The sequence below is a fragment of the Strix aluco genome, chromosome 1 (genome assembly GCF_031877795.1).
Source record: "Strix aluco isolate bStrAlu1 chromosome 1, bStrAlu1.hap1, whole genome shotgun sequence".
Taxonomy (NCBI): Eukaryota; Metazoa; Chordata; class Aves; order Strigiformes; family Strigidae; genus Strix; species Strix aluco.
In genome coordinates this window covers 152320198-152347432 of record NC_133931.1, presented here as the reverse complement: position 1 = coordinate 152347432, position 27235 = coordinate 152320198, and the positions used below count along the sequence as shown (strand labels likewise).

The 27235-nt window shown below is 42.1% G+C and overlaps 1 protein-coding gene across 1 annotated transcript in view; it reads left to right on the top strand.

The window, feature by feature from the left end:
• Nucleotides 1–27235, top strand: part of LARS2 (leucyl-tRNA synthetase 2, mitochondrial) — a 145655-nt gene that overhangs the window by 8099 nt on the left and 110321 nt on the right. The gene's annotated exons all lie outside the window — the stretch shown is intronic.

Genomic DNA, 27235 nt, shown 5'->3' with positions numbered 1-27235 from the left:
TCTGTATGATATCAAGGTCTGAGTCCTTAGTGCAGGGGTACACAAGTAAGAACAAATGCAGCTTTCAGCCTTTAAACCTGATGCATTGAACAAGCAGCAGAGGAACACAGGCTCCTCAGAAAGAAAGATTTTCTATTTTCATGCAAATGTTACCAATGTTCTGAAGCAGAAGGAGATGCTTAGAAAATACATGCGGTACAAACAGCTTGCTCTTTAAGAGGCATTCACTCAACATTCCCTGCTTTTTCCATGAACTAATAATCACAAAACAAGTAGGGAATATAGCCTCTGATGTTATGTGCCTAATTCTTCACTGAACTGACCAGGTTTAGAAGGCGTGCCTGGATTTTTACTGTGTCTTGGCTTGATTCTGCAGATTAAAGAGGGACACATATCAGCCCTAATATGTGTATCTTAAATTAGCCTGTGGGATTTCTTGCTCAAACCATCACGTCAGATGCTACCATTTCTAATATTATATGTGAATCCATCACCCACATCATTGCATTTGCCCTTGGCCCTTTTTACTGTGTCACTGTAAAGCACCCAGAGCTGACAATTGCCTTTTTATCTTCTCAGAAAGACTGGTAGGTGGTAATCTGTCATAACTATATTCAGGCTCCTCTTCTCGAGTTCTAGCTATGAATGAATGTTCTCTTCTCACCTATACACATACGCTATGGTCTATCCAGACCAATCCTGCTGCAGTCGACAAACTGCGCTGGTAGAAATGCCATGGTCCTCTGGTTTCCAGGCTCTGGTACACATGTCTCAAACCCTAGAGGAAGACATAGGCATGTTTGTGCTTTTGGTCACATCTTATCTATTGTAGCGAGATAAAACTGTGGAGGTAAAAATGAGTTTTAAAAATAATCCCATGTATTCTTAGTGCAAGTCAGGAAAATTTAATTAGTCTCTGTGGGATTTCCATGTGCAATGACAGTCAGGGATGCTGACATCAGTGGACCACTAGAATAAAGAGAATAATCTGATAGAGAGTTTATAAGACTTTAATTAGCCTAATGCCTTACAAGAATATCTTTTCTATTGTATTGTCTGCGTGTCTGAATATTGAATTAGCTTTCATCCCTGCCATAAAATACTGGCTACATTCTCTTCCTCATGCCAGATCAATAGCTTCTGCAAGCAGCAGGTTCGGTCAGAATCTGTTTTTCCAGCTTTGCTGCATATGTACAAGTACAATGGCAGAAGAGCAAGGAGTATCTCCCAGTGCAGGGAAGCAGTTTGCTCAGAAATCTGATTCAGGATTACCTGAATATCCTGTTTTAGAAGTTCTTCAATTTCTTTCCCATTAACTTTTGTTCATGTTTTTGCCATTTGATTTTGGTTTGTATCTTTTGACACTGATGTCTGCCGACACGCGTGTTCCTTCCTACGGTTAAACAGATGGCTTCTCCGTGCTACAAAGTGATGATAGATGCTAATACACTGATCATGGCTTTCTTTTGAGGTATTTTTGAATGGATGTTGGAGCCTTAAGTTTTATGTACAGAGCCATGTAATATATACAATATAACAATACAACTTTTCAAAAAAACATTATTAATCTTAGACTTTCATCTCTGTTTTCTACTTTGGTCTGTTATCCGTGTACAGCTTTTGTTTTCTACTATGCTGATATCAAGTCCTTGCTCAGAAGGCTGGACCTTGACTCACGTGCTTAGAGGTTTCAGAACTTTCCCCAGGCAGCATGGGTTTTCTGCCCGCAGTATCTGAACGCCTACTCCCAGTCCTCCTCTTCTGTGATTTGTCCCTACCAGTTCTGAAACAGTGTAACTGGGACTCCAAGTTAGATGTTTCGCACTATGTAAAATGGTCAGTATAGTTTATTTTCACTTTCTGCCAGCAACTCTGCTTAAATGGACATACTGGATGGCTGGTCCCAGGAGACAAGGAGCACAGTTGCAGTTTAGAGACATTTTTATCTCACTTCTGTTCTCCCTGCTTCTAGCCTACAAATAGGAAGACAGATTTGGTATGTCGGCGGTGATAAGAAGGAAGACACAGAAACGTTGAGTGAAGAAGGTAGTTGCTTGTTAAACTGGTAATTGCATAAGAGTAAATACAGAGCTTAGTGTCACATGTTAACCAAAAAAAAATTAAAAATCAACATATTGGTGTCTTACAGAGAAAATCACGTTATAGGGACAAAATTAGGAAGAAGTATGGAGCACAAGCCTTAGTCACTTTGCCAGAATTTTTGGTTTTTATGTGGTTGGAGGAGGTGGGTATTAGACTCTCCAGCTGTTCTCCCTGTTGTCAAGTACACCGGTAGCTGGTTTTCTCTAGAGATTTTACAAATGCTGATGCTATTTTTGTTCCATAATTTTATACTCTTGAGCACACACATAAGGAAGAAAAATGAGTTTAATAAACAGGACTCACTGAGGCTCTGCTGATTAGTGAAGATGAATATGGTTAATTATTTAGCATTATTTTCTTATTCAAAATAGTGTCTTTAGCATCAAACATTGACATGATATGCTATAAAGATTTCCCTGGTGATAAAATCAAATTATATCATTTAAGCAAAATTGTCCACGTAACTCGAATCTGAGGCTTAACTGACACAGGCCTTGTGACAGTCCTTTGTACTGGAAAGAAATTTGACATGAGGGCAGAACTGGTATTTCTTGTGTCACTATTGAAAAGAGGAGCTTGAGGTGTGCTTGAAAGTGGCATCTTCAAAGGCCAGGTCCAAAACAGTTTCAAGACAGTGGAGCTTCCTTTGTGAAAATTCTTACTTACTATAATCAGAACTGGTTTGGACTGAGGTCTCTTCCAAAGAAAATTCTGACATTAAATAAATGAATATAAAATCATTCTGAAGTAGAACTGAGAAGTGAAATTCCTCAGGAAATTAAAATTCTAAAGAAATCTGTTTTCAAGCTATTAATATATGGATTTTAAAGAGTTGGCTTACTACTATCATGTCAATAACAGGAACTGCTTTGTGCCAACTGTACTATCTTGATTAATTTTCCTTAGACTTTTCACCAAATTAATGTCTCAGATGTCACATATTTGCAATATTACATTTATATATTATCTAATATTATTTAACACAAAATACAGGAGGTAAGACATACAAAAGCCAATATCAAGCAATAACATCAAAAGCAGTTGTATTTTATTAAACTAAGCATTTCAACAAGATCACAACAAAACTAAAAGGGTGAGAGGGTTACATCATTGAAAACTGAACTGGAAAGTGGCAAGCTGTCACAGAATAGTTTGATCTCAAAGCTACATTTTGTGCCAACTTTGCAGACCAGGCCTTGGGCTCATTTACACACCTAACACTGCCCTGATTATTAGCACTGTTAGAAAAATACTTTGTAGAGGTTTTACTCCTGGTCACTCACAGATGGTCAGATTCTTTTAGCCCTCCTAATATACCATTTCCAATATCCATACCAAAGAGGTATGAATATGAATGCTAAACAATTCATTCAAAAGGCCAGGTTTTATTCCGAATCCAGGGTTTACATCAACATCGTCCTTTGATTTTGACAGAGTTATTTCTGATTAAGACACATAAGAGTGGAGAGGCTTGAGACCCTATATTTGATTGCAATATGGCCTGGCATCTGCTGAAATAATGGTGTTCTCCATGATTTCAGTAGTAACGTTTTGAGTCAGGTTTTTCAGCTACTAGAAACTGCTTTTGAAGTCAAATCCATTGAAAAAGTATTTGCTTCACAGAAACTATTTGCTCCTGAATCCCACAGGGACTGTCAGCAGTGAATGAACAGCTCCAGGAGCTCAGCACTGAGGACGCTCATTGTTTGTAGGAACCTGTAGTATTACTGCACCTGGATCCCTTCAGATTGCTGGAAAGAAGTTACGAAAGGCACTAGGAAAATGTATGGGTGAAGACTTTGGCAGTGCTCTTATATATAGGTAGTCCATGAAACTATATTGAAAGCCTATACCTGAGGCAGGATGACCCCATATATACATATACATACATATATATATATCATATATAGATAATATTATGTTCACATGAAAACTTCTCTTTCATTTTCCCACTGAGTTTTCTATAAAAGCCAGACTCAGACATGCACTGAGCAGTGTTGAAGCCCCTTGTAACAACTGAGCTCTCAATGGGAGGCAGTTCCTGGCCCTCCATATTCTGTCCCCAGCACGGTCTAGTGGATGGGCCATCAGAATAGGCCCTGGAGTGAATCCTAATACTTTGATCAACCTGTCTTGTAACTGGACAGAACAGGGTGCTTCGCTCTGCCACTGCTTCCTCCAGCATCAACCTGTCGCTGCAAGCACCTGGGAATATGTCCTGCATTTTGCTCTGTGTAAGTGTTCAGAAGCACAGAGTAGCTTGAGTTAGAAGGGACCATTGGACACTTTGTCCAACCCTCCTGCTCTAATCTGGGTCAACTAGAGCAGGTTGTTCAGGGCCATGTCTGGTCAGGTTTTGAATATTTCCAAGGATGGAGACACCACAACCTCTCTGGGCAACCTATGCCAGTCTTTGACCACCCATATTTAAATGGAATTTCCTGTATTTCAGTGCATGCCTATTGCTTCTTGTCCTTTAACTGGATAACACTGAGCTACAACTCAGTGGATACCACTACAGCACCTACCACAATAAGAACAAGTCTTGGTGGTGCCTGTAGGGGCCCCTGTAGTCCAAAAAACCCTTAGAGAAATAACAGTAACAGTCATGAAGGATTTCCCTCCCCAGCACTCCCAGAGGCTTCCAGTACTTCTTAATTAAATGGAATAAATAATTCATTTAACACCATAGACATTGCTCAAGATGAGCTTAGTGTTGATGGAGTGGGAACTAGGAGCATCACCACACAGGAACAGCGTGAACCTCCTTGGTGGCTGGAGCTCCTGTGCAGCCAGAAGGGAGGCAGGGAGAGAAGGACAAAGCGAGCCTCAGGCACTGGAGTAACAACGCCTGCGGGGGGCAGGAGACCTTCTGCTGGACACGTGCAGCCCACTTTGGGAGCTGGAGGCTCTGCAGAGTGGGTGGACTCAGTATTCCTCTCTCCCCATCCTTTGCCTGAAGTTTGCCATAAAGGCAAAACTAAGCCTTACTTGTCAGGAAAGAAATGATCCCGAAGGTTAGCAAAGTACTCAGAGACCCTTTGGGAAGAAAAGTGCTACGTAAATAGAAGCTGATTCCTACAGGTTATTAATAGATGTATCTGCAAAAGTAATGTGCAAACTACAAAGGAAAGATCATTCTGAATAAAATTACCATAATTTTTTTCATTGCTGTCTCTTTTCAGGAGACCTGGATAATACTGCTAACAATGACAGGTTGAATAAGAGACAGGGTTTGTGTGGGCCAGAGGTGGGAACAGAGAAGGAGACTAATTATATCTTTTTTAACCTTTGCATGCATCTGGGCAGGATAAAAATGGATTACGCAACCAGCAACTGAGCTGTTATCCTGGTGGAGGCTGCAAAATGGTGCCCAGGTCATCCAGAAACATGATCTAAGCTGTCCCATTTCTGCTGAATCTAACTACTTTACAAATCATTAAATAAAGTGGGTATTTTCTGCATGCTTCACCTAAGGCTCATGTAATTATCCTATGGGCAAAACAAAACAAATTTATCTTACTTGCTCTTACCTCAACAATGCCGAGGATGAAGGGCAAGCACTGGTGTGGTATGGGAGAGCTAGAAGTAGCATTCTTCAGGGTACCTTTTGAAACCTCCTGGGTTTAATAGGTTAAAGATGATGACACTGCTTTTACAGTCACTCAGATGTATCATTTAATGTGTGGTATTTATTCCACTTTTAATGCATTTTGTGACATGAAGCTTTATTCAAAGTTCAGAGATGGACGGGAAGGTGTAGAGGGGCCTTTAATGCCTGTACTGCTCGGCAAAGTAGCAGGTGTCTGACCAGAAAGGGAAAGAACCTCTTTGCAGGCAGCAATTATGGAGAAATGGAGGAATACGTTCCCATGAAATAAGAACTCTTCTCTCTACTCTTCGACTTTCCTCCCCAACATTCAATTCAAACTACAATTTAAGCTATGTGGTTTATTACTGATACCCTGTAGCTCTACCACTTTAAAGGGGTTTTGGCATAAATTGGAGTCATATCCCAAGCAAAGAATTTGACCCTTCAGACTTGAATTTTTCTGAACTCTATTCCCAGCATTTTGCAGCGTCATCTGTGCCCCACACCAAATTAAAGCTGTCTGTATCATACAAAGGGCTTGTTATCAACAGAGCTTTTTATGTTGCTCCATAATGCTTCAGCCAGTTAGCTCTTTCCTGTCCGAGCTTATCAGAATTGAACTCTGAAAGCTGAATGAAGTGTCTTTGAGAATCTGAACCCAAACTTCTCTCACTTTTTGTATTAGTTCCCTGTCTCTAATTTGGTCCAGTACAGTATTTATTAACTGAGTGACCCAGGACACTAAAAGGCTTTAAAACTTGCAGCCTGAGACAATTTACCTAATTCAAGAATTTTGGCTTCTTTTTATTTTCATTCCTTGTTGTCTGAAGGAAATAGCATCATCTATGTCTGTGTTTTGAAAAGAGGGTAGAGAATATGTTGTATTTGGTTGCTATTGATTTACAGAACAGAAAGGAGCAATATTTCACTGGAATAGCTGTGCCTGCTGGAGTATAAAAGATTGCTGGCTTAAATCTTCTTGTGAATAACCTGATACCTCAAAGATATGTCATTTCTTTGTCTTAAGTAGTGTAAAAAGCCAGAAAATGAAGTGGAAATACTATACTGAGTAAGATGCAAGACAAATTCTCTTCCTGGAATGTCACATTTTACTGAATTGAGATTTCTCCCCCTTCTTCCCTTTTATAATCTGTGGCACCTTCTGTATTTACAGTCAAAAACTTGCGATTTTATATTTAAACACAAAATGCTAGGTAACCTACTGCCACCTGAGTGACTGAATGCATCCTCACTAAACTGCTAATTATGACCCAATTAAGCAGTAGTCTGTGCCAGTATCTGTAAGAAGGCCAAGTCAGTTTTTGTAAGACATTCCAATATAGCGGATCTGTTGATAATTTGGATATAGTGTATAACATTAATGCTTGTGTTAGGAATTTACCAGTCCTAATATCACTGCTGCTTCTCTAGAATCACCCACTTGTAATCTACTTGCTGACATGGCCATCAGAAGACAACGCTTTCTGGAGCCCTCATCAGTACACACAAGCATCTGTGACAGTGAGGAACAGTCTCCAGTACCCATGTCTCCTGGATTTGGCCTTAGGCCACATAGTTTGTGTCCTCCTAGCATGTTTAATACAGTGAGCAGAATGTGAATGGAACTCCCGAGTTTGTGAAGATCCAGCAGATTAAATAGCTATAGCTTACGTGTCAGACCAAGCAAGTGAATACAGTCCAATGCTGCACTCACTTATGACACCTTGTGAGAAGTGAACTCAACATTTTAGTTCCTATTTTTTAAACTTTCATTGGACTGGTCTTGCTTCAGAAACAACCATGAGACCTTCTGTGATAGCAGTGTTCTGCTGGATGTGGAACCAGTAAGCCTCAAGGGATGGGAAGGCTTGTGAATGCAACTGCCTCCTCATGATGTGAAGGGATTTGCAGGCATGCATTGCACATCTATGGCCACTTATGCATACATTCCTACGTGTCCTGGTTTCGGCTGGGATAGAGTGAATTTTCTTCCTAGTAGCTGGTACAGTGCTGTGTTTTGGATTTAGGATGAGAATAACATTGATAACACACTGACATTTTAGTTGTTGCTAAGCGGTGTTTACATTCAGTCAAGGCCTTTTCAGCTTCTCACCCCACCCCACCAGTGAGTAGGCTGGGGGTACACAAGAATCTGGGAGGAGACACAGCTGGGACAGCTGACCCCAACTGGCCAAAGGGATATTCCATATCACATGACATCACGCTCAGCATATATACTAGGAGGAAGGCTGGCTGGTGGCCGCTGCTTGGGAATGGGCTGGGCATCAGTCGGCAGGTGATGAGCAATTGCATTGTGCATCACTTGTTTTGTATATTTTAACTCTTTTATCATTACTTTTTTTCCTTTCCTTTTCTGTCCTATTAAACTGTCTTTATCTCAATCCACGAATTTAACTTTTTTTTTCTTCCGATTCTCTCCCCATCCCACTGCAGGGAGGAGTGAGCAAGCAGCTGTGTGGTGTTTAGCTGCCTGCCAGGTTAAACCATGACACTAGGCAAAGGAAGAACCAATGCAATAAGCATTCTTATCACAAACGTAATCACTAGTGCCCACAGGGAGCAAAGTTTATTAAGTATATAAGCAGAAGGAATCAATATAGGAATCAGTGTCACATCCTGAATGCCCTGGAAGGTTACCAGCAATCCTGCCCCAGTAGAGAGGAGTACTGACTGTTTGCATTATCTGTGAAGAAACAGATGATAGCAGCAAAGCAGATTTAGGACAGAAATCGCTGAAAACTTTCTGAGGGACTAAGGAATTGGAAATGTATTTGACATTCTTGAAAGAAAAAAAATAGCAGTTGTTGCTTCATATATGTTTATTTAATTTCTTCTGGGGTCTTTTGGGTAGAAGTGCTGTTAGCTCTATTAAACCAGAACTGTGCTGCCCAGATGGATGCTTGTACCACCCAGAAATGTCATGTTTATTATAAGCGAAGAAAATGATCCTGTAAGCAACAAAAAATACCAAAATACGTAATATTGCACATGACTTGAGCACAGAGTTGCACTGAAATGAAATCACTGAGTGACCCTTGCAGCACAGCTGCCATCTCCAAAAATGGCTCGTTTATCCCAGAGCCTAGTGCTGGTTTCTTTGCAGTAGCCAACCTCTTGTGAAAGGACAGTTTAGACTGAGCATGGACACGAGGCCGTGACTCCAGCTGCAAATGGCGCTGCAGAGCAGGAGAGGGCTACGTAGGTGGAGCTGGATGTACAAGCTGGCAAGGGAAAGAAGGGCAGAGCTGCGTCTTGCAGCCCTGCCAACAGCCGCTTGGTGATGTGGGGACTGCTTGTGGACCAGCACTTCTTCTCCCAGCACCTGAAATGCTCACCATGGCTGACAGACAATGAGTGTTCATTGGTTTTTCAGCAGTGGGGTTTTTTCCTGAATGGGAGGCACAATCCTGAATTTCTCCTTAAACTACTATAATTCCAGTTTACTGTTCCAAATCAAGACAGAGAAAGCAATATGTAGACTACATGTGTACAGCTGTCCTTCACAGAGACAGACTTTTCTGTTCTGGGCACCAACAGAGCCTTTGTACTTCAGCCATCTTCCCAGGCAGCATTTTTAATTAAAGTTGTAACTTACCCCAAGGAAGAATCCAGAAAATATCTGGATCTTTACTTCCTTTTGTCAGTTCTCTGCCCTAGGCAAGGAGATAATGAACTAGTCACTTCAAAATAGTGCTCACTATGAGCTGATTTATTTTGTTATATTTTGGAGCCTGAGGATTAGTACATACTGGGGATTTCTCCCATAAATGACAGAGCATTTTGAGCTGACTGGAAAGGCAAGCTTGTTCTCTCCAACTATTTAGTTCTTAAGGAGAAAGAAAGACATCAGGAGCACTGTAGCATTTAGTCAATATATGTTGAATGTTTCAAGAGCTGGATGGAAAATGCAGAGCTGCGGCTGTGGTGTGTAGTCAGCATGATGTGTGCTCCCTCCTTTCTGCAAGAGGACCTCCCTGTCAAAGTAGCAGTGAGTTGCAGCATGTGTGTGCTCTGCGTGAGCAGCTGAACAGGCTTGCCTTGCAAGCACCTCACAGGAGACGTGGGAAGCAGAAATACTTGTGGCTGTGCTGGACTTTCTGTCCTTGCTTGGCTACTTCCCCCCATTCAGGAGTAATTATCACCCCCACACAGCCCATTATGGTGCAGAATTTTAAATTCAATCAAATTGTTCCCCCCCCCGTCAAATTATTTATCACTGCTAAACTTCCTAATCAACTCTCACAATTTAAATTAGTTCCCATTGCCTCATTTTCTTTGATGACTTAGCTGCTGCAGCAGGGTCAGATGAAAAAATGTGGGGAAAGAGCAGGGGAGCTGAAGACTTTACCTCTCAAGAAAGCTATTCAGCACGTGAGACTTGCAGACTTTTGGTGGGCTCTAAGCTGTGGCTGAGGCTGCTTCCCATTTCTAGGAAATCATAAAAGGAAGGGGAAAACTGAGGGGGCTGAGGAGGTCAGAAGTAAACCAGCTCACGCTGTTGCCAGTTACTATATGTGCTTGGACTACATCTTCTCCACTTCTGAGTCAGGTGTGGCACCAGTAGGCATCCTCGTGTCATACTGCTGGCATGAGAAGAGGAAGAAAATAACCATGTATTGATGGAATTCTCCTCTTGCTGAAAATAAAACACCTGGTAGCTGATTTCCAAGGGCTTTTTAAAGACTCATGGTCTCCTGTTCCCCGTCTGATATTCTGCAGCTCAGCTTTCCACTTACTGCGCCAATAGTTGCATCTTAGGCCGGCCCTGCCCTTGCCGTGGGCTGGCTCGGAACATCAGGATGGCACATGGGGCTGGAGGTGCCCCTGCTGCCACAGGGCAAGGCACTCCAGCCATGGAGGGCACTGGGTCGGGGGCGACTTCCCGAGCACAGAGTGGGGTCAGAAATGGGCCCTGATGGAGAACAAGGCTCACGGTTGGAAGAGATCTTTTTGTCACCTGGGCTGGGAGAGATGCCCCTGGAGGGGAGGGTTTATTTCCAGTTCATGACTCAGAACTTCTGCTGCTGAAGTTAGGGGGGTTCATAGCAGAGGGAGGGTTGTTACATGACAGTGCCCAAGTATGTGACCTTAGCAGAAAGCAGACCATGAAGCCTAAATTCTGGTTTAGAAAATTCTTCAAATTTTAGCACTTTTATGGCTGATCCTTTTCCAGGTGGGTGCTATTTGTGTTTTTCACATGAAATTCAAGGGTAGTAAGCCCCCAGTTTAGCAAGGTAGATGAGCACATTTGCAGCATGACTTGCAGAGGACTGGTCAAGTGCTTCGAGTTACCTACCCAGTGGTCATGCTGATTTGAGACCTCAGTGGTTTTAGTTTCCTGCCTGCTTGAAAGCTTTCTTCCTCCTGGAGTCACTGGGGAGGGCACTGCAGTATTGGATTGCGTTAGAGGCACACACAGAGACATCAAGTCACGTGAGGGATGTGTTGGTCTGTGAGATGACAGGAGTCACAGCACTGCAGCTGGGACATGTATGTTTTAGCAAGGCTCCTAGGGGCACAAAGCCCCACCAAGAAGCTCCCAGTGCATATGGAGCACCGGTACTGCGTTTCTCTCAGCCCAGAATGTCAGAGCAGCTGTTCTGCTGAGTGCCAAGAATGCCAACGTGGGCATGCAGTACTGGGTATTGCAAAGATGGAGAAAGGCTGTGCAGCTGTGGCAATATCAGCCTTCAGCAGAGAAGGGGGAACATGTTGCATGAGGATTGACAGATCTGGAGCAAAGAAAAGGAGATGGAAATAATCTCTTGTGGGGTGAAGACTGTGACCTCATCCCAGATCTATTTTGCCTGAAATTATTCTTATAGATGAGCTAAATAGAAATTGGTTTTCCTCAGAAACTCAGCTCAAGTTTAGTTCCACTCATCTCAAGTTTAGCTCCAGATTTACAGACAGCAAGGAATCTTTCTGCTAATCGGAGTCTAGCAATAGGTGGGACTAGCAGAATTTCTATGCAAGATCTTTTAAGGAAAGCAGATCTTTTAAGGAAAACCTGTACTACATCTGTGCAGTTTTTACTGGCTAAATTTTTTTGTGTGTTATTTGAAAGTATGTGAAACTCAAAAGGTGAGAATAAACAACAGGTGTCATCTGTGATCAGTTCACTTCCATTTTTTAGACTCGGGCATTTGCGGAGCTGAAACTTGAAATAAAGCTCATAACGGGATGTAATCAAAGACATACAAATGCTTATAGGAATCTCATGAAATCTCTACTTTTGGTCTTGGAATATAGGGAGAGTTTGTGAAACCTAAAAGAGTCTTCACTGTACTGACACTGATGTCAAACCTCCTAATGAATTCAGGGTCTCATTTCCATTCATTGATATTTTTCTTTAGATTCACTCCTAAACTTGAATCCCTTTCTTCAGAGGAGGAAACTATATGTATACTAAGCACAAATTCCTATCTGTCGTTGGACACACCTGCTTGTATCCCATCAGAACCAGACATGAAGAAATAATCTAATTCTATATTTAGATTTATCTAATCTAATGTCTATATTTGTGCATTTCTTGATGGGCTCATCTAGATTTTCCTACATTGTGATTTTCCTGTTGTATATTTATATCAGATTCTCCTGTTGTATATTTCTATCACCCTGTAGAGTTCCCATTAACACCACCAAACATTCAACCTTGAGCACTTACACTAACTGCACAGGACACAGCAAGGAAATCTCTCTATTTATAGTTTAGTAAATCAGAAACCTACATGGTAACACATGTTGTAATTCAACAGTGGATTTTAAAAAATGCAAACAGCAAAACAGAGGAATCAGTTTTAAAATTACATTGATTTTGGTTAAAAGGAAAATATGAAAGGATAGGGAAATCAATGAAAGCCTGTCTGTTCACTGTAGGTAGACCTTAGTTTTGAAAAAAACCATGTAAATAGTTATATGGCATGCTTTTTCTGAGTGGAGTATCGTACTAGATATGGTCCCTTTTTATTCAGAACCAGTGGTGAGGTGAACTCATGTTCTCTGTCTCTGTTCATAGAGAGATTGGCAGCTTGATTTAATAGATCACTACAAATGCTCCAGGTTTGAGTTGGAGAAGTTTTCCAAACAGGGTCATTACTGTTGAGTGGTCAAGATGCTGCCAACTGTACAGGGAGCTCAGTCATCTTCTGTGTCAAGGAGACCCATATCTGCCTATGACTCCAGGCAGATGTTCTCTCCTGGCTCCGGCAATGCCACCTGAGGACAACATTGATTCTGCTTGTGGCTCTCCTGGGGCTTGCAGCTGCCCACCACCTGGAGGTATCTGTTTGTCTGCCCACTGCTCTTCTGTGTCAGCTCTGTCTGATCTGCTTTATGACTACTGGCTCATATTCATCCCTAAAAGCAAGATGACCACACCAACACTTTTTTCCCAAAGCAGGTGAGGAAGCATTTACAAGGTCCCTTCCACTGGTAGAGGTGGAGTAGTGGCAACCTCCAACACAGATGTGGTGACAGGGAGCTGGGAATGGTATACTGTTTGCAAAGTGAATTTCTGTATGTATGTATGTGTATATGTATGTATACTTCATGGCCTCAGCATTTCTCCTTTAGAAGAAAAATGACCCACAGTCTACAGTGAGCAGCCTCACCTCCATTACCTAGTAAAGTGGGTGTTTCTGCCACAGTCGGAGGAAAACAATGGCCCTTTTTCTAAGGAAGACCTCTTTGAAGCCATTTCACCATGACTATGCAGAAGGGTTAAGGAGCTTACTCTGTTTTTCTAACCCAAGACAAAAACTTCCCTGCATGAATGACACATACCACCCCCACCAATGTCATTCTTACGGGATGTCTGAAGAATGGAAGGAGGATTGAGTTATTATTTTTAGCCTGCCCATTTCCTCTGGCTGTGCTATGAGTCGAAAACCTTCCTTTGTGATTTCAGTGCTGTAGGGTAACTAGTATCCTATAATTCTTCAAAAGAGAGAGAGTTGTGGTCATACCATATTACATGTTTATGAGTATACTTGGGAAAACTTGCATGACCCAGAAATGTTTGCCAATATTTAAGGGGATTTGCTGAACATTGAATGGATCTCTATTACAATTTTGTGATGATTTTCTGCAGTCAGACTACTGCTTTTTATGCTGGTTCTTGTAGTAAGACATCTCTTCCTGCCTTCACTTCTTCCGTAGTGTGCATAAACACTTATTTAGTGCACACGTTACCAATTACTTCTTAGTCGATGATAAAATTGTTAAGTTGGATGGATTCAGTAATATCTCATTTTACCATCAGATTAAGTCCTGCTTTTATTTTCATTCTCCACTCTAAGAGTACTTGGTATACTTTTTATTTTTGGCAGTACACTGAAACCTAAGTCAGTGTTACTTAGTTTATAACATATCCTTGATATATTCTGGTCCATTAAACAAAGGAATGTCTTCACAACCTCTTCCGTAGACAAATTATAGCACTATTTGAGTGTGTGCATTTGAAATGTTCTTTCACTCTAGCCCACATAGGACGTTCAGTTCCTCTGATCACACTCCCGTGTGGGATCTGGGTAGCTACGCCACAACGGTTCATCCTGTGCTTGCTTTATGGAACAAGCTTGATTTTGAACTTTAACAAATGAAAGGTGCAAATCTTTTCCTGTGCTTACAATTGCTATCTTTGGCTTGCAAAAGGAGAAACAACCGAGAAATGCCAAAAGCAGGGAAATTTGCTGTATGCCAAACGTATTACTGCCAAGAACACAAATATGTAAAAAGCAGACAAATGGATAGTCAAGGACATATTTTCATAGCTCACATAAAACCAAATTATTCCAAACATCTTTATTTTCCTATTATTAGGAGCTTGATTTGTGTAAAGTAGTGTAAGAGATTAAAATGTTGTTGCTACTGAACAACTATAGGATACACATAATGATTTAAAAATCTTATTGTTTTGATAAGAATGCGTAATAGCCGTACCTTTCTATTGATATGTATGTGTTCTTATCATATATATACATAAACTTATTTTTCACTAGCTGCTGGGGCACTTCATTCTATTTCCACTCCTTTTGTAACAAACAGACAGGACAGTCAAGTTGCATTGGCATGCTTGTCAGAGGTTCACTTCCTTAAAGATATTTAGGCAACTCTGATGTCAAAGGGAATTTGTTACCTAAAATATCACAGAGGAGCTGGGCATAAACTCCTCACAAAATACAGGATGAAGCCATGTAGTCATGCTTCAATCATACTAAATTTGGTGGCATTCCCCCATTTACAAATGGCATCATTTGCTCTGATAACTATTTGCCACAGTTGGTCAAAAAAGGGGGCGGGGGGGGGGGAAGAAAAAAGAAAGCAGGGGTGAGGGACAGCAGAGAACAAGAGCAAAGAGTCCTGGAATTCCAGAGATGAGGGGAATCAGTTCTTTGAGGACTGCAGAAAGCTGAGGAAGGAATAGAAGGAAACTCCAGATGTGGTCAAAGAACAGTCCCTACAATACTAAAGCTGAAAAATAAAATTTCAAATTTAGCAATTACTTTCAAGATGTTATCAGCCATCGCTAGTGTGTTGTCATGGGGAGAAAAAGGCGTTACAGCATCAAAGGAAACAAGGAATGTAATGAAGAAAGAAATTAGAGGAGTAATTTGCATCTATTTGGTGGTACAATCTTCAGAGGCACTTTTGTTAATTAGAAGGTTTGAGTTGCACATATTAGAGTACTGAGAGGCTGGTGGAAGTCTCCAGTGATGTTTCAAGGCAGCAATTTGGATGGTCAGAGAACATTTCTATAGCTTCACAATTTATCAGCAAAATGAGTTATTTTTCTTTCATCACTTAAAACTCGACAGTCAGAAGAGAAAACGACCAACCTCTTGCAGAAGCCTGTTTCTGTGAGCAAACATAATACTGAGAAGCTCATCTTTTCTTCTAGAACTTTTGATAAGATTATGGTAATGGCATACTCCCTCTATCCACTGGGGTGTGACTATATTTGACAACAACCCCCAGCAGCACTACAGGGTTGGGGAGGAGTGGCTGGAGAGCTGCCAGTCAGAGAGGGACCTGGGGGTGTTGATTGACAGCCGGCTGAACATGAGCCAGCAGTGTGCCCAGGTGGCCAAGAAGGCCAATGGCATCCTGGCTTTTATCAGAAATAGCGTGGCCAGCAGGGACAGGGAAGTGATCTTACCCCTGTACTCAGCACTGGTGAGGCCGCACCTCGATTCCTGTGTTCAGTTTTGGGCCCCTCACTACAAAAAGGACATTGAATTACTCGAGTGTGTCCAAAGAAGGGCAACGAAGCTGGTGAAGGGTCTGGAGCACATGTCGTACGAGGAATGGCTGAGGGAACTGGGGTTGTTTAGTCTGGAGAAGAGGAGGCTGAGGGGAGACCTCATCGCCCTCTACAACTGCCTGAAAGGAGGTTGCAGAGAGCTGGGGATGAGCCTCTTTAACCAAGTAATAAGTGATAGGACAAGAGGTAATGGCTTCAAGTTGCACCAAGGAAGGTTTAGACTAGATATTAGGAAGCATTTCTTTACAGGTTGTTGGGAGTTGGAATGGACTGCCCAGGGAGGTGGTGGAGTCCCCGTCCCTGGAGGTGTTTAAGAGTAGAGTCGACATAGCGCTGAGGGATATGGTGTAGTTGGGAATTGTCAATGCTGGGTTGATGGTTGGACTGGATGATCTTCAAGGTCTTTTCCAACCTAGGTGATTCTGTGATTCTGTGAATGTACCCAGTCTTAGTTGTGACCATTTGTTCTTCTCTTATACTGTGGGTTTTATTCTTTTCTTATTACACTTTCGTGTTTAGAGCTCTAGATATCTGTTCTGAAATAAGTAAATAAATAAAAAAAATACATAAAGGGATGAAGAGGGTAATTCACTGCTCTACTGAAGTCAATGGAGACAGAACAGCAAGCAAATTTAGCACACTTTCTGATAGTGTTTGTCACTGCAGATGTTACTTAGGTGGACTTTTTTTTATCATTAGCATCTAAAATTTCCAATGGCAAAAGTTGAGCACTTAAACCCATACATTTTATGAACCTGTAAAAAGTCTTTGATTTTTAGAGACTTCTTTACATGTATCAGTTCCTCTGAAGCTGAGGTCTGAATGAAACCTAATTTGTTTTTCTATATACTTTTTTTTTAACCATAGAACTTTTCCTCCCTTATACAGAAACTTCCCCAGTCCAAATGCTTTTTCCTTCCTTTCTACCTTTTATTTCCTTCATCTGGGACTTTCTCTGGTCCCCAGGTTCTCCTTTCTCTGGGTTTGTCTCCTGCTTCAGAATATAGCATGTCCCTGCCCCTTCCCTGTGCACCCAACTCTATTCATTAGGTGGTTAATTGCCTGCAACCATTTCACCTGAAAACAATACTTTCTTCCAGTCCAATTTCTTATCCCTGCTGGAGTCAAACTGAGTCACAGGGTCTAAAATTATCCCTGAGGACAGCTCCACAGAGGTAATAACTCTGTTTTGCTTATATTTCAAAGATGATTTTTAAAAATTTCAGTCTAAACATACACGTTTTCAAAACATATTTTCATTGCAAAGTATGAAGGGAAGAGCTCAGTCATTCCCTTTGACTAATACCTATTCTTTTCTCACAGCAGCTGTACCAAATACAAAAATCTTTTTTTTAATCAAAACAAGCAGACAGCTTTCACAGCTTACTTGCTTTTCCCCTCATTACCGATCTTTTGCTGTAACCATGGCTCTGTCTGTAATGCCACGTTTTGTGTGTAGTAAACTTTGTGTTGCTGAAAAAACTCTGACCAAACTTGCCTGGGAGTCTTGGCTGGAGATTGTTCAAAGGATGTGGCTGAAACAAAGAGGTGTTTCCACATTCCATAAATAAACCCTCCTAAGTGTAAATTGTGACCATTCCTCTCTCCATCTGAGCACTTCAGGCTTTTCAGAAAGCTGCTTTTATGTAAGATTAGAGAGCTGTCTCCATGACATGATGCTCTGCTTCTCTTCACCATTAGTTGGGCGTTAGTTGTTCTGGCTGTAAATAGACAGGCACAGATGGTACCACGACTTTCCGAGCCTCCACACATCTTGCACTGCAGGGATTTTTGTTATTCTTGTTATCTCTCTAGCAGCTCCTACTCTTTCCTAGCAGTTTGTTGAGAAGAAAAAGGGAAGGCTAAAGAACAATCAGCCCCTTTCCTCTCTAGGATTGCAGAAGGCTTTAGTCAGGACAGCAGCACTCATTTTGACTTTTTTCTTTGCTATGGGAACCCAGCCATGGGCTCATTAATGATGCAAAATTTCTGCCAGCCTCACCAGGTGAAGTCAGCCCTCCCCGAGACATCTAAGCAGAACTAGATGCCCCAACAGCATTAAACTGCGAGACTCAAATGGCACATCCTCCCTCAGTGCCCTGCAGCTCTTTTACCACCACACTGAAAGAACCATGACAGATAAAAAAGAAGCCGGTATCTTGAAAGACTGCCTTGGTACATAGGAATAGCGTTTGCAGGAAAACAGGCTGGAACAACACTGAATCTGGAGAGGGCATGGAGGGCGTGACAGAGTCGTATCCCACCCTCCCCAAGCATGTCATGGAGGAGGTAAAATGGGTGCTGCTCTTTAGTCTTTCATATAACAGCAGAACAAGATGTTAACTTAAAGGCAACAAATTGAAATCTGATAAAAGGAAGTCAATTTTATAGAGAGTACAGTTAACCTCCTACAATAACCATTGAAGCCAAGAACTTAGTGAGGCTATAAAAAGGATTAGATGTTAGTATAAATTATTAAAGTATTCGTTTAATATTTTCTCTATCCCATCTAATGTAAGTTTATAAGCTTCTGTGTCTCTAGAGGAGTCAAGTTATAGCATAAGGATAAGTACTCCCTTCCCTGCCAGCAAGCAAATCTCCTATTTGCTTACTATTTGGTTTTTCATCATCTTCCTCTACAGTCTTGGAGAATGGAAGAATTAGTGATATGGTAATGGGTGGACCATTCACCTGCTCCTTGACAGAAGTTCACCTATGAAGCTACTAACGAGAAGAAAACTGGTAAAGGTTAGCCACTGTGTTCATGAATAGCTCACCTCACTCCTGGTCCTCAGACTGTTCATATAAACCTGTGTAACATTTGGTGGAGGGTGGGGCGGGGGTGGGATGACTAAGCTTTTCCAGATACACTAATGCCACAGCAGTAGACAGAGGAGTAACATCTGTAGATGCAGAGCAAATCCCTTTTTTTTTTTTTTTCCCCCCAAAGAAAGACATCAAAATAGCAGCGATGCAGCTGTGAGCTGGCTGTGGTGAAATACAGACCCGATCCCCTGGGTTTCATGGTCAGGGTATGGTTTCCTTCCTCTTCATCCACCTCTTTTATATGACTCCAAACACATCCACCAGAGCCCCGTAATGATACAGCTTATTTTTACACAGGTACTACTGCAAAACAAAACAGCCCTCCTCTTACAGGGAGGTATACCCATCTACGCCAGCCATGGGTGGTCCCCAGACACCTGTGGGCAAGCAGGAACAGTGTCAGCAGGTGCCCATAGTGGGCCTGGACCACCACACACAGGGCTTCTCTTCCATGCTGCTCTGCCCTGCTCTGGGAAGTTTATCTACATCTGTGTTTATCACTCCATCACAGGCCCTATCTTAATCAAGACTGCAATATCCTGTAACAGAGGACAGGCTTGCAGGAGAGGAGAGTGTGACGAAAATATTAGGAGAAGGAACATCACGACTCACCTCTTTTTTAATGAAAGGATTGACTGAGAACAGTCCATCAAAAGGGCTAGACACCTAAGTGATAGATGGATTTCCTAGAATTGCAGTGTTTCAACAAGAAAAATGAAAAGCACCTTAATATTAAATAGAAGCTATGACTGTCATGGAGAAATAAATCTATGACAATCTGAAGAGGAAGCGTTGAAGTCACAAAAAGCCCGATGAGATTATAAATAATATCACATATTACATTATACTATGCTCACACAATTTGTGTTTCCTCAGCTACTGAGTATAGAGTGCTATCAGTTCACCCCTTCTCTGCTGCAGACTTTGACTATCTCTTAGCTCCCCCATAAATGAGACAGTTTGGACACTGACATATAGAAATGGGAGGTGTCTCCTTTCTCTGCAGATGCCAATGTATGTGGCAAATCCGCGTGAAATCCTGACTGTGTGAATGGCTCAGGATATGCCAAAATGCATTGGAAAAGGCAAGTAAAGTTGCAGTTCTTCTTTGCAAATGTGAAGACAAATAAATATATAATTCACTTGACCAAGTCAGTGGCAATGGCTTTGAAGTCTATGGAGCGGTTATACAATTTATACAAAGGTTTGTTCAGGCTTTTCTGCACTGTTTTTCCTGCGCAGCCGCTCCCAGGGAGGCTTGCAGATGTCTGCTGCAGAACATGGGAGACAGTCGATTCTTCCATGCTTGGTGCTTTCCAATTAAAACCAGCTGCCTTCCTAGAACACGTGTGTTAGCTGGACACATGCGAGTAGGATCAATACAGAGCTGCAGAGGGAAATTTATGGACATTGGCATCCAGTGTCATCTAAAAGCAACCCTTGCAGATCTATGAGACGGTCACTGTAGTCTCTTGCTTACCTGTTTGTCTCACCAGCATGTCCTAGCTTGCCTTTCAGAGTGGACTCTGCTGGAGAAAAAGCCTGTCATCTACCATCCAGTCCCACAACAGGGTGGGCCCCCAAAGAGCTTCGCTTCAGAAGCTGCAATAGAGGTCTTTAATTATTCCCAGCTTTTTTCTGATTTCTGCCACTGAACACCGGGTTCTGCCGATGAATAGAGCAGAGCTTTAGAGCCAGGTACGCGTCTGCCACTTAAACCCTGAAGCTTTGCCACTGAAGTGAGCTGCTTGCAGGAGTTGCTAGGTAACTGTAACCTGCTCATAGCTTATGTGAGCAAGCGAGATACTTCTGATGATGTCATGCTTCGTATTTCATCTCTTAAAAGAGTTTTCTCTCCATTCCTACAAGAACAGGTGCGTGGGGGAGTTCTTCAGTGAGGCAGAACTTCCCGGCTCCATCGTGCTTATGCAGCTCAATTTCACTCTTGCAAAACACTGTAATAAAGCAAAATTGGCCAGGGCTTCTCAAAGTGTAATTTTAGGGGAGAACTTATAGCTATTCAGGCCTCTTTTATTTTCTAGACACCAAGGCCAACTCCTTGGAAACATAGACATCTTCATTGGCTATTCTGCTTCCCACATCTGAACAAAATGATGGCTTACTCAGTAGAAAGATAACAAGAATTTTGTGATTATGCTTTTCAAGAACATAAAAATCTAAATATTAGGTACCAGAAATGGACTGAAGATGGGAATTAAGCCCCTTTCAATACTATGTGCCTATCTTTAAGATTTATTAGTGAGAGTCTAGTTACACCAATGTGTGACATTACAAGTGTGTGTAGCACATCTTTGACAAGACAGATGAAAAAAGCTTCTCAAGATGCTTTGAACATGCTGTGGTGAGTATGGGATGGATGAGCAGGAAATCACAGAGTTGTGGGAGATCTAGCAAGCCTGGTCTCGAGAGACTTCAGCCCTAAATTTAGGCTGAACAAAGCCTGAAAGGTGTGTGCGTCCTCATTCCTAAGCCCAGAGAGGATGCACACTCAAAGTGTGGTTGGCTCTCTGTCCATATGGGAAGGCAGGGCATGAGGCAAGTGACTGGCTGAGGCTGTGTGTGTTTGACTCCCACCGGGGCTCTGCAGATGCATTTGTCATTTTTCCTGGTTTCTTCCACCAGGCTGACATATCACTGAAAGCCATCATTTTGCTTGGAGGTTCTCTCTTGGATTGGAGGGTGTGCTGTCATCTCTGAACAGGCCGGTCTTGTAATCTCCTGGTCTTTTTCTTCAGTGGCCACCGTGTGCATTGGCACCAGCAGGAGCATCACACTGCAGCGGTAGCTGGTGCAAGCAAGGAGAAATCAAACCCTTTGTCTCCTGTCCTCCAGCTTGTAACACTTGTGCATCCTCTGGGAGCTGCTGCCTTCATCCCTGACGCTCCTAACTCTACCTACTGGTTGTTCTCTCCCTGTTTGCCTGTCTGATTTGATCTTCTTTTTCTTTATCACTGTCTCTTGCTGTCCTTCTCCCCCACACTCTTTCCCGTGTGTGCGAATTCCTAATCAGTGCAGAGCCCAGGTCCCAGGCGTGTGGTGTGCCGGGCTGCTGCGGCAATTAGCTAACATTTGGAGTGCTGAGCAGCATGGTCTTCAGCTTGCTATTTTAAGATGTGCAGTCTTGATCACATATACCAGTCTACCTGGCAGGAAAGGAACCGAGGCAGAGCACACAGCTGACGTTCCCTAGGCTCCAGACGAGTGCCGGTGTTAAATGTACTGTTTAGCACAGGGAAGACCATTTTCTGCCAAGAAAGAGCAAGCTAGCACTCATTAGGACAGGCACAGTCCAGTGGGAAAGATGATATGCCTTGGTATCTTCACCTATTCAGGGTGATTAGACAAGAACCCCGCTCCCTCCAAGATGAACTGTAGGTAACCTTTCTGCTTTGTGTCACTTCCACAGAAATCATTGGGATGATTTGCATACATATGCAAGTGGTAATCAAACCTGGGGAGTTCAGCTGGTTTACGGTACATTTTTTTGTTCATGCTGTGCATACAAAGCGAATAGATTTTCACTTTGTTTAAACTGCACAAGGTCATTGAAATGAGCAGGGACCACAGTAATGGAAGGCACATTTTGATTCCCTGCTTGTTCGTGTGATACCTCTCCCAGGACATAACACAGTTGCTGTCATGGCCAAAGAGCACAGCAGATCTGCTGGTCCTCTAGTGACGATCCTGTTCTTCTGCCTGCAATTTTCTAACTAGTTGAAAGCAATAAGTAAATGAGGACAATTACAACTGCTGATCCCATTAGGGGACTTCTCGTTCATGTATATTTTACATACCAAGGCACTCTGCTAAATCTAATTTACGAGCAAGAAAGAGTCTATGAAGAATTAAGTGACTGAGATTCCTCACTCTTGACATTTTCCTTTTGTTTTCTGCTTGATTCCCTGCTTGTTCTGATGTTCAGACCAGAAATTAACACACACTCCACAAAGCTTCCCAGTATTTTATAGAAAGTACTCGCTGGTTTTGTGTGGCTGTCCAACAATGGCAGAGCAGAGAGCTCCAGAGCTTTACAGAATGGCCAAATCTATAACTTCAGCCATGTCAGTTCACATACTGTTAAAAGTGGGAACTAAAGATTTGATGATTTTTCAGAAGTGAAGTAAACAAGGACCAGTGTAAGAACTGAACCAAAATGAGGATTTAAATATCATTCTTTTAATCACCTAACACAATCCTGCCATTTTTGCTTTAATAAATTACTTAAGTGCCAGCTAAAAGAAAGTCAATTATCTAAAAATCTGGTAACCATTTATTGAGTTGTCTAAAAACCCAGCACTTCCCAGTTACACAGTGAAATATTTATGACTTTTGACTAGTGGTGATACATTCTCAAGGCAGATGATCAGTACATAAAACAAATGAGGCATCAGTAGTTTAGGAAGGTGTCGTTAAAAGTCCACAGTTTTGAGGGGCTCGTAACTTTCTGATGCAGTCACTTTCGGGAATGAAGTTTTTCATTGCTTGGTCCCTTCCCAAAGATGATCCCTTTTAGATGTTCATAATCTTTCTAGCTTTACATCTACGTTTGAAGAACACATTACATCAGCATACCATTTCGTATGATTAACAGTGGTATATGCTGATAAAAAAGGTATGGTGATACAGGATAAGGCATGGATTTAAGAGGGGATGTCAAATTCAACATTTCAAATGTTGAGGGCCAACAATAAATGCTTCACTGTACAACTTGATGATGGTAAGCTGATATACTCACAGAGGGAAAACATTTTCCACTGAAGACAATTTTTTATGCTATCTTGGTCTGAATAATCTGATTTTTCTAAACAGTGGCATGTTAATAAATGTTTAATAAAATACCACAGAAATTATAGGCAGTGTTTAAAAGTACCCTTTCCTGGGATTAAGGTTTTGAAATTTTTTCCCACAAGTTTTGTATTCTGTACTCATCTCCTCATACAGAGACGGTCTGTAGAAACAGTTATGATGTATTATGCTCTAAAGAAAACAGCTCACGCGGATGAAGGCATATTAGGATCAGTTGGTTTTTAATAGTTCAATTTGTGTTTGCATTGTGACAGTTAGTTACATTTCTGGTTTTGTAGGAAAAGCCATGTCTGCCCTGGCCCATACAGCATGATTTTCATCATTTCCATGGTGGCTGTCCCCCAGTGCTGAGGACTCAAGTGAGATCACCTTGGGCATGGAGCAGTTCAGCCCCACTCTGTTTACCTCCAACAAGGAGGCTGGAAGCATGATGAAAGGTGCTTCTCTCCAACCTGCAAGTTACACGGATGCTTTTCACTACAGAAAAATGATGCTGTGAGATTAAAACAAAAGTAATTAAGTGCCCTTCAACCCGGCTCCAAACATTGCTCACAGCTGTTTATTCAACAGCAAAGCTCTTCCAAACAAAGCCTTTCCACAGGGGCAGCTGTCCCCCATGACATACTTCCCTCCAGGGAGCTGCAAAGCAGTGGCAACCAGGAGGTCCTCCTGAAGATGCCAGCAGCCACCACACAGGGCTGAGGGATGCACTCCCAAGCGCCCTCCACAAAGGCAGCGTGGGCATGCCACACTGCTGCCACGGCTGCTTGAGGCAAGAGCCGCTGCTGGAGCTGTCTATGGCCTCCGAGGAAAATGATGATCAGTTGCATTTTATTTTTATACCCTGAGCTTTCATCTTTACACTGATAAAGGAACAGCTGCCTCTAATCTTGCTTCTAAATCCCGAGCCTGGTATGGCAATCTCTCCGGCATCGTGGATGCTATCCTTAACTGGCCAATGAGACTCAAATGCCAGCTATTATCCTTATGGCAACTATGTGTGGCATTAGTTGTGGGTCTTTTTCGCTGCCTATTTAATTTTTGCAGTAGAAGTTGGGGCTTGGGAGTCAGAGACAAACTCTGCAGTCACTTCTCTTGCTAAACACTCAAATTCACTCACCGAAGGCGTGCGGAGGGTTGTTCAGGGATGCTTTGACACTAAAGGTTTCATTTCCAGAGACTGTCACATGGTGATGCAAACTGCCAGGGGAATTTAAACACAGATGATTAATGCATAGTAAGGTAACCTGTGGACTAGCTGAGCTGCCATTCCTCTGGAAAGACTGCTTGTAATATCTCATTTATATAAGAGCAGTGAGATACTCTGGCCTCCGAAGTGCCATGGTTTGAGTTCATCATTTCCATAAGAAATGTGAAGAGGGGGCACAAGGCTTCTCAGCAGGGAAGGCAAAATGCAGCTTTTCCCACCATGGATGAGACTCGGCAAAGGCCATGGAGGTGAGGCTGCGAGAAGGCAGTCTGCTCTGCCTGTATGCAGATCTGGTCTGGCAAAGAAAATAGTCTCCATACACATCAGCCTGTTGGTATATTTCTGCCTTTTGGAAAGTAAAGAGTGGACCTTAATTTCAAATTACTACAAGAACATGGAAATGGATCTATCACGTGTGGAAGCTCTTTCCCTATCAATTGGGGAAGAGCACAATGCAGGTGAAAGAAAAATTATTTCCATCTTCCCTGAGATTGGTAGTTAAGTATGAAAAGGCATTCCCCCTTCTTTTCACTAACTTCTACTAAAAGTGAGGAATTCCTTCCAAAAGCTTGCCCACCACATACTTCTGTATGGGTCAGTGGAGGCAATGCTGAGTAAAGCCAATTCCTTTGGAGGATGAATAAATGCCTAGGAAAGAGATGGGGGGAAAGTACAGAGCAAGTGCGATAGAAGAGACTGGAAAGAGGTCATTTGCTCTTTTTGTCACAAAGAGTTTTATAAAGACCTTCGCAGTTGGTGCTTGTATCCAGATAGATTGAATATATATTCTTCCTGATGGTGGTGAATTGCATTGGTCAGAAGAGATCCATATATGCAATACGGAAAGCTTAGATAGAGTATTTTCTGTTAAAGTGACACGAGTAGCACTAAAGGTGCAAGCTGACAGCACGCCTTCAGAGCTAGTGGTTTGACAACTTAATATTCCTCTTCCAGGAAAGCCGGCATGATGAACATACACCAGGCATCCTTCATGTTCCTGGCTGCAGGCTGTGGTTTGCTCAGGCACTGAAGGATTATTCTCATGTGTGCCTTTGCCCAGCCTTCAGCCCACAGAAATACAGTATGTTAAAATGTGAGATATCCTGGTGGTAGAAAACATTGAGAAGAGACATTCATGCTTAAAAATATTAGTTCTTTTCCTGACTTCGATTCACCAGCCTTTTAGGCTGAGCCCACAGCCAGAACTGCTGAACACCAGCAATTCATTTGAAGATGGTTCTTTCATATAAGCAAATATATGCACAGATGTATGCAGGGAGACATCTACAAATGTTTGCAATTCTCTGTAGTGACAGAGGACATAATTCAAACAGTATGAGGGATGCTGAAATTATTTTGCAGAGAAAGGTGCAATAACTTTAGCCTCATACAATTTCTACATATTCCACATGGCCTCAGTTGTTGTTTAGTAACTCACAATATGAATACTTTTAAAAAGTTGTAAAAAAGCTGTTTATCTATCATCTCCTTTATCAGACTAGGTAACAGAAATGATAGCAGCTTCTATCCCATGCACAAGCAGGGCACCACTCCATTCCTGGTAGCGCAGCCCTAAGATGTCTGGTTTTCCTCAGGGCCGTGGTCCAGTGATTCATCCACCGTGTTTGGTGCATTTTACCTCCCTTCTCTGCCAGAGCCATTAGCCTTTCTGCTCTATTGCAGGCACAGAGGAACCTTCCACCCACCTACACTAAACATAAAAAAACCCAGCAAAGTCTTTGGATCATGTATTATCTGTGCTGAATATACTGATTTGCATAAATATATATTAGTTTTATTTCCTCTGCCAGAAGATTGCGCTGCCAAAAGTTTTTAGCATGCATGTACTGGGAGTGGTCCTGCTCACCTGTGGTATCCCAAACACCTCCTGCTTTCCAGGATGGGAAAGGATACAGAGCAGAGCAACTAAGGAAAAAATGTCTCAGGACCCTTCCACTAAATATAGGCTGGATTAAAAGGGCAGACACCCAACCTGCTGAAATGGAGACAAGAAAAGAAGTGAAGCTTTCCCTCCATCGCCCTGTGCTAATTTCTGTAAGGGAAGAGGTCTCAGTGTCTCCTGGCAGTTTTGGGGCTTCTGTCTTGACCTTCCTTTTATCAGTGTATGCAGATTATTTTTCTTTAGACTTAAACAGTGAGGGGGGTTGGGAAGGGCAGATGGAGAGGAAAAAAAGAAGAGAGGCAAAAAAAATTAATGAGTTTTATTGTTCTTTGCTCATGGGCTTTGTCTATATTCTAGAATCACCTTAGGATTGAGTCTTTTTAGAGATATGAAGAATATCTACCTCAGACATAATTTAATCTTTTTTTCCTTTTTATTGTATTAGTAAAACTCCCACGTACCTTCCGCTGAAAAGTAGATCACTTTGAA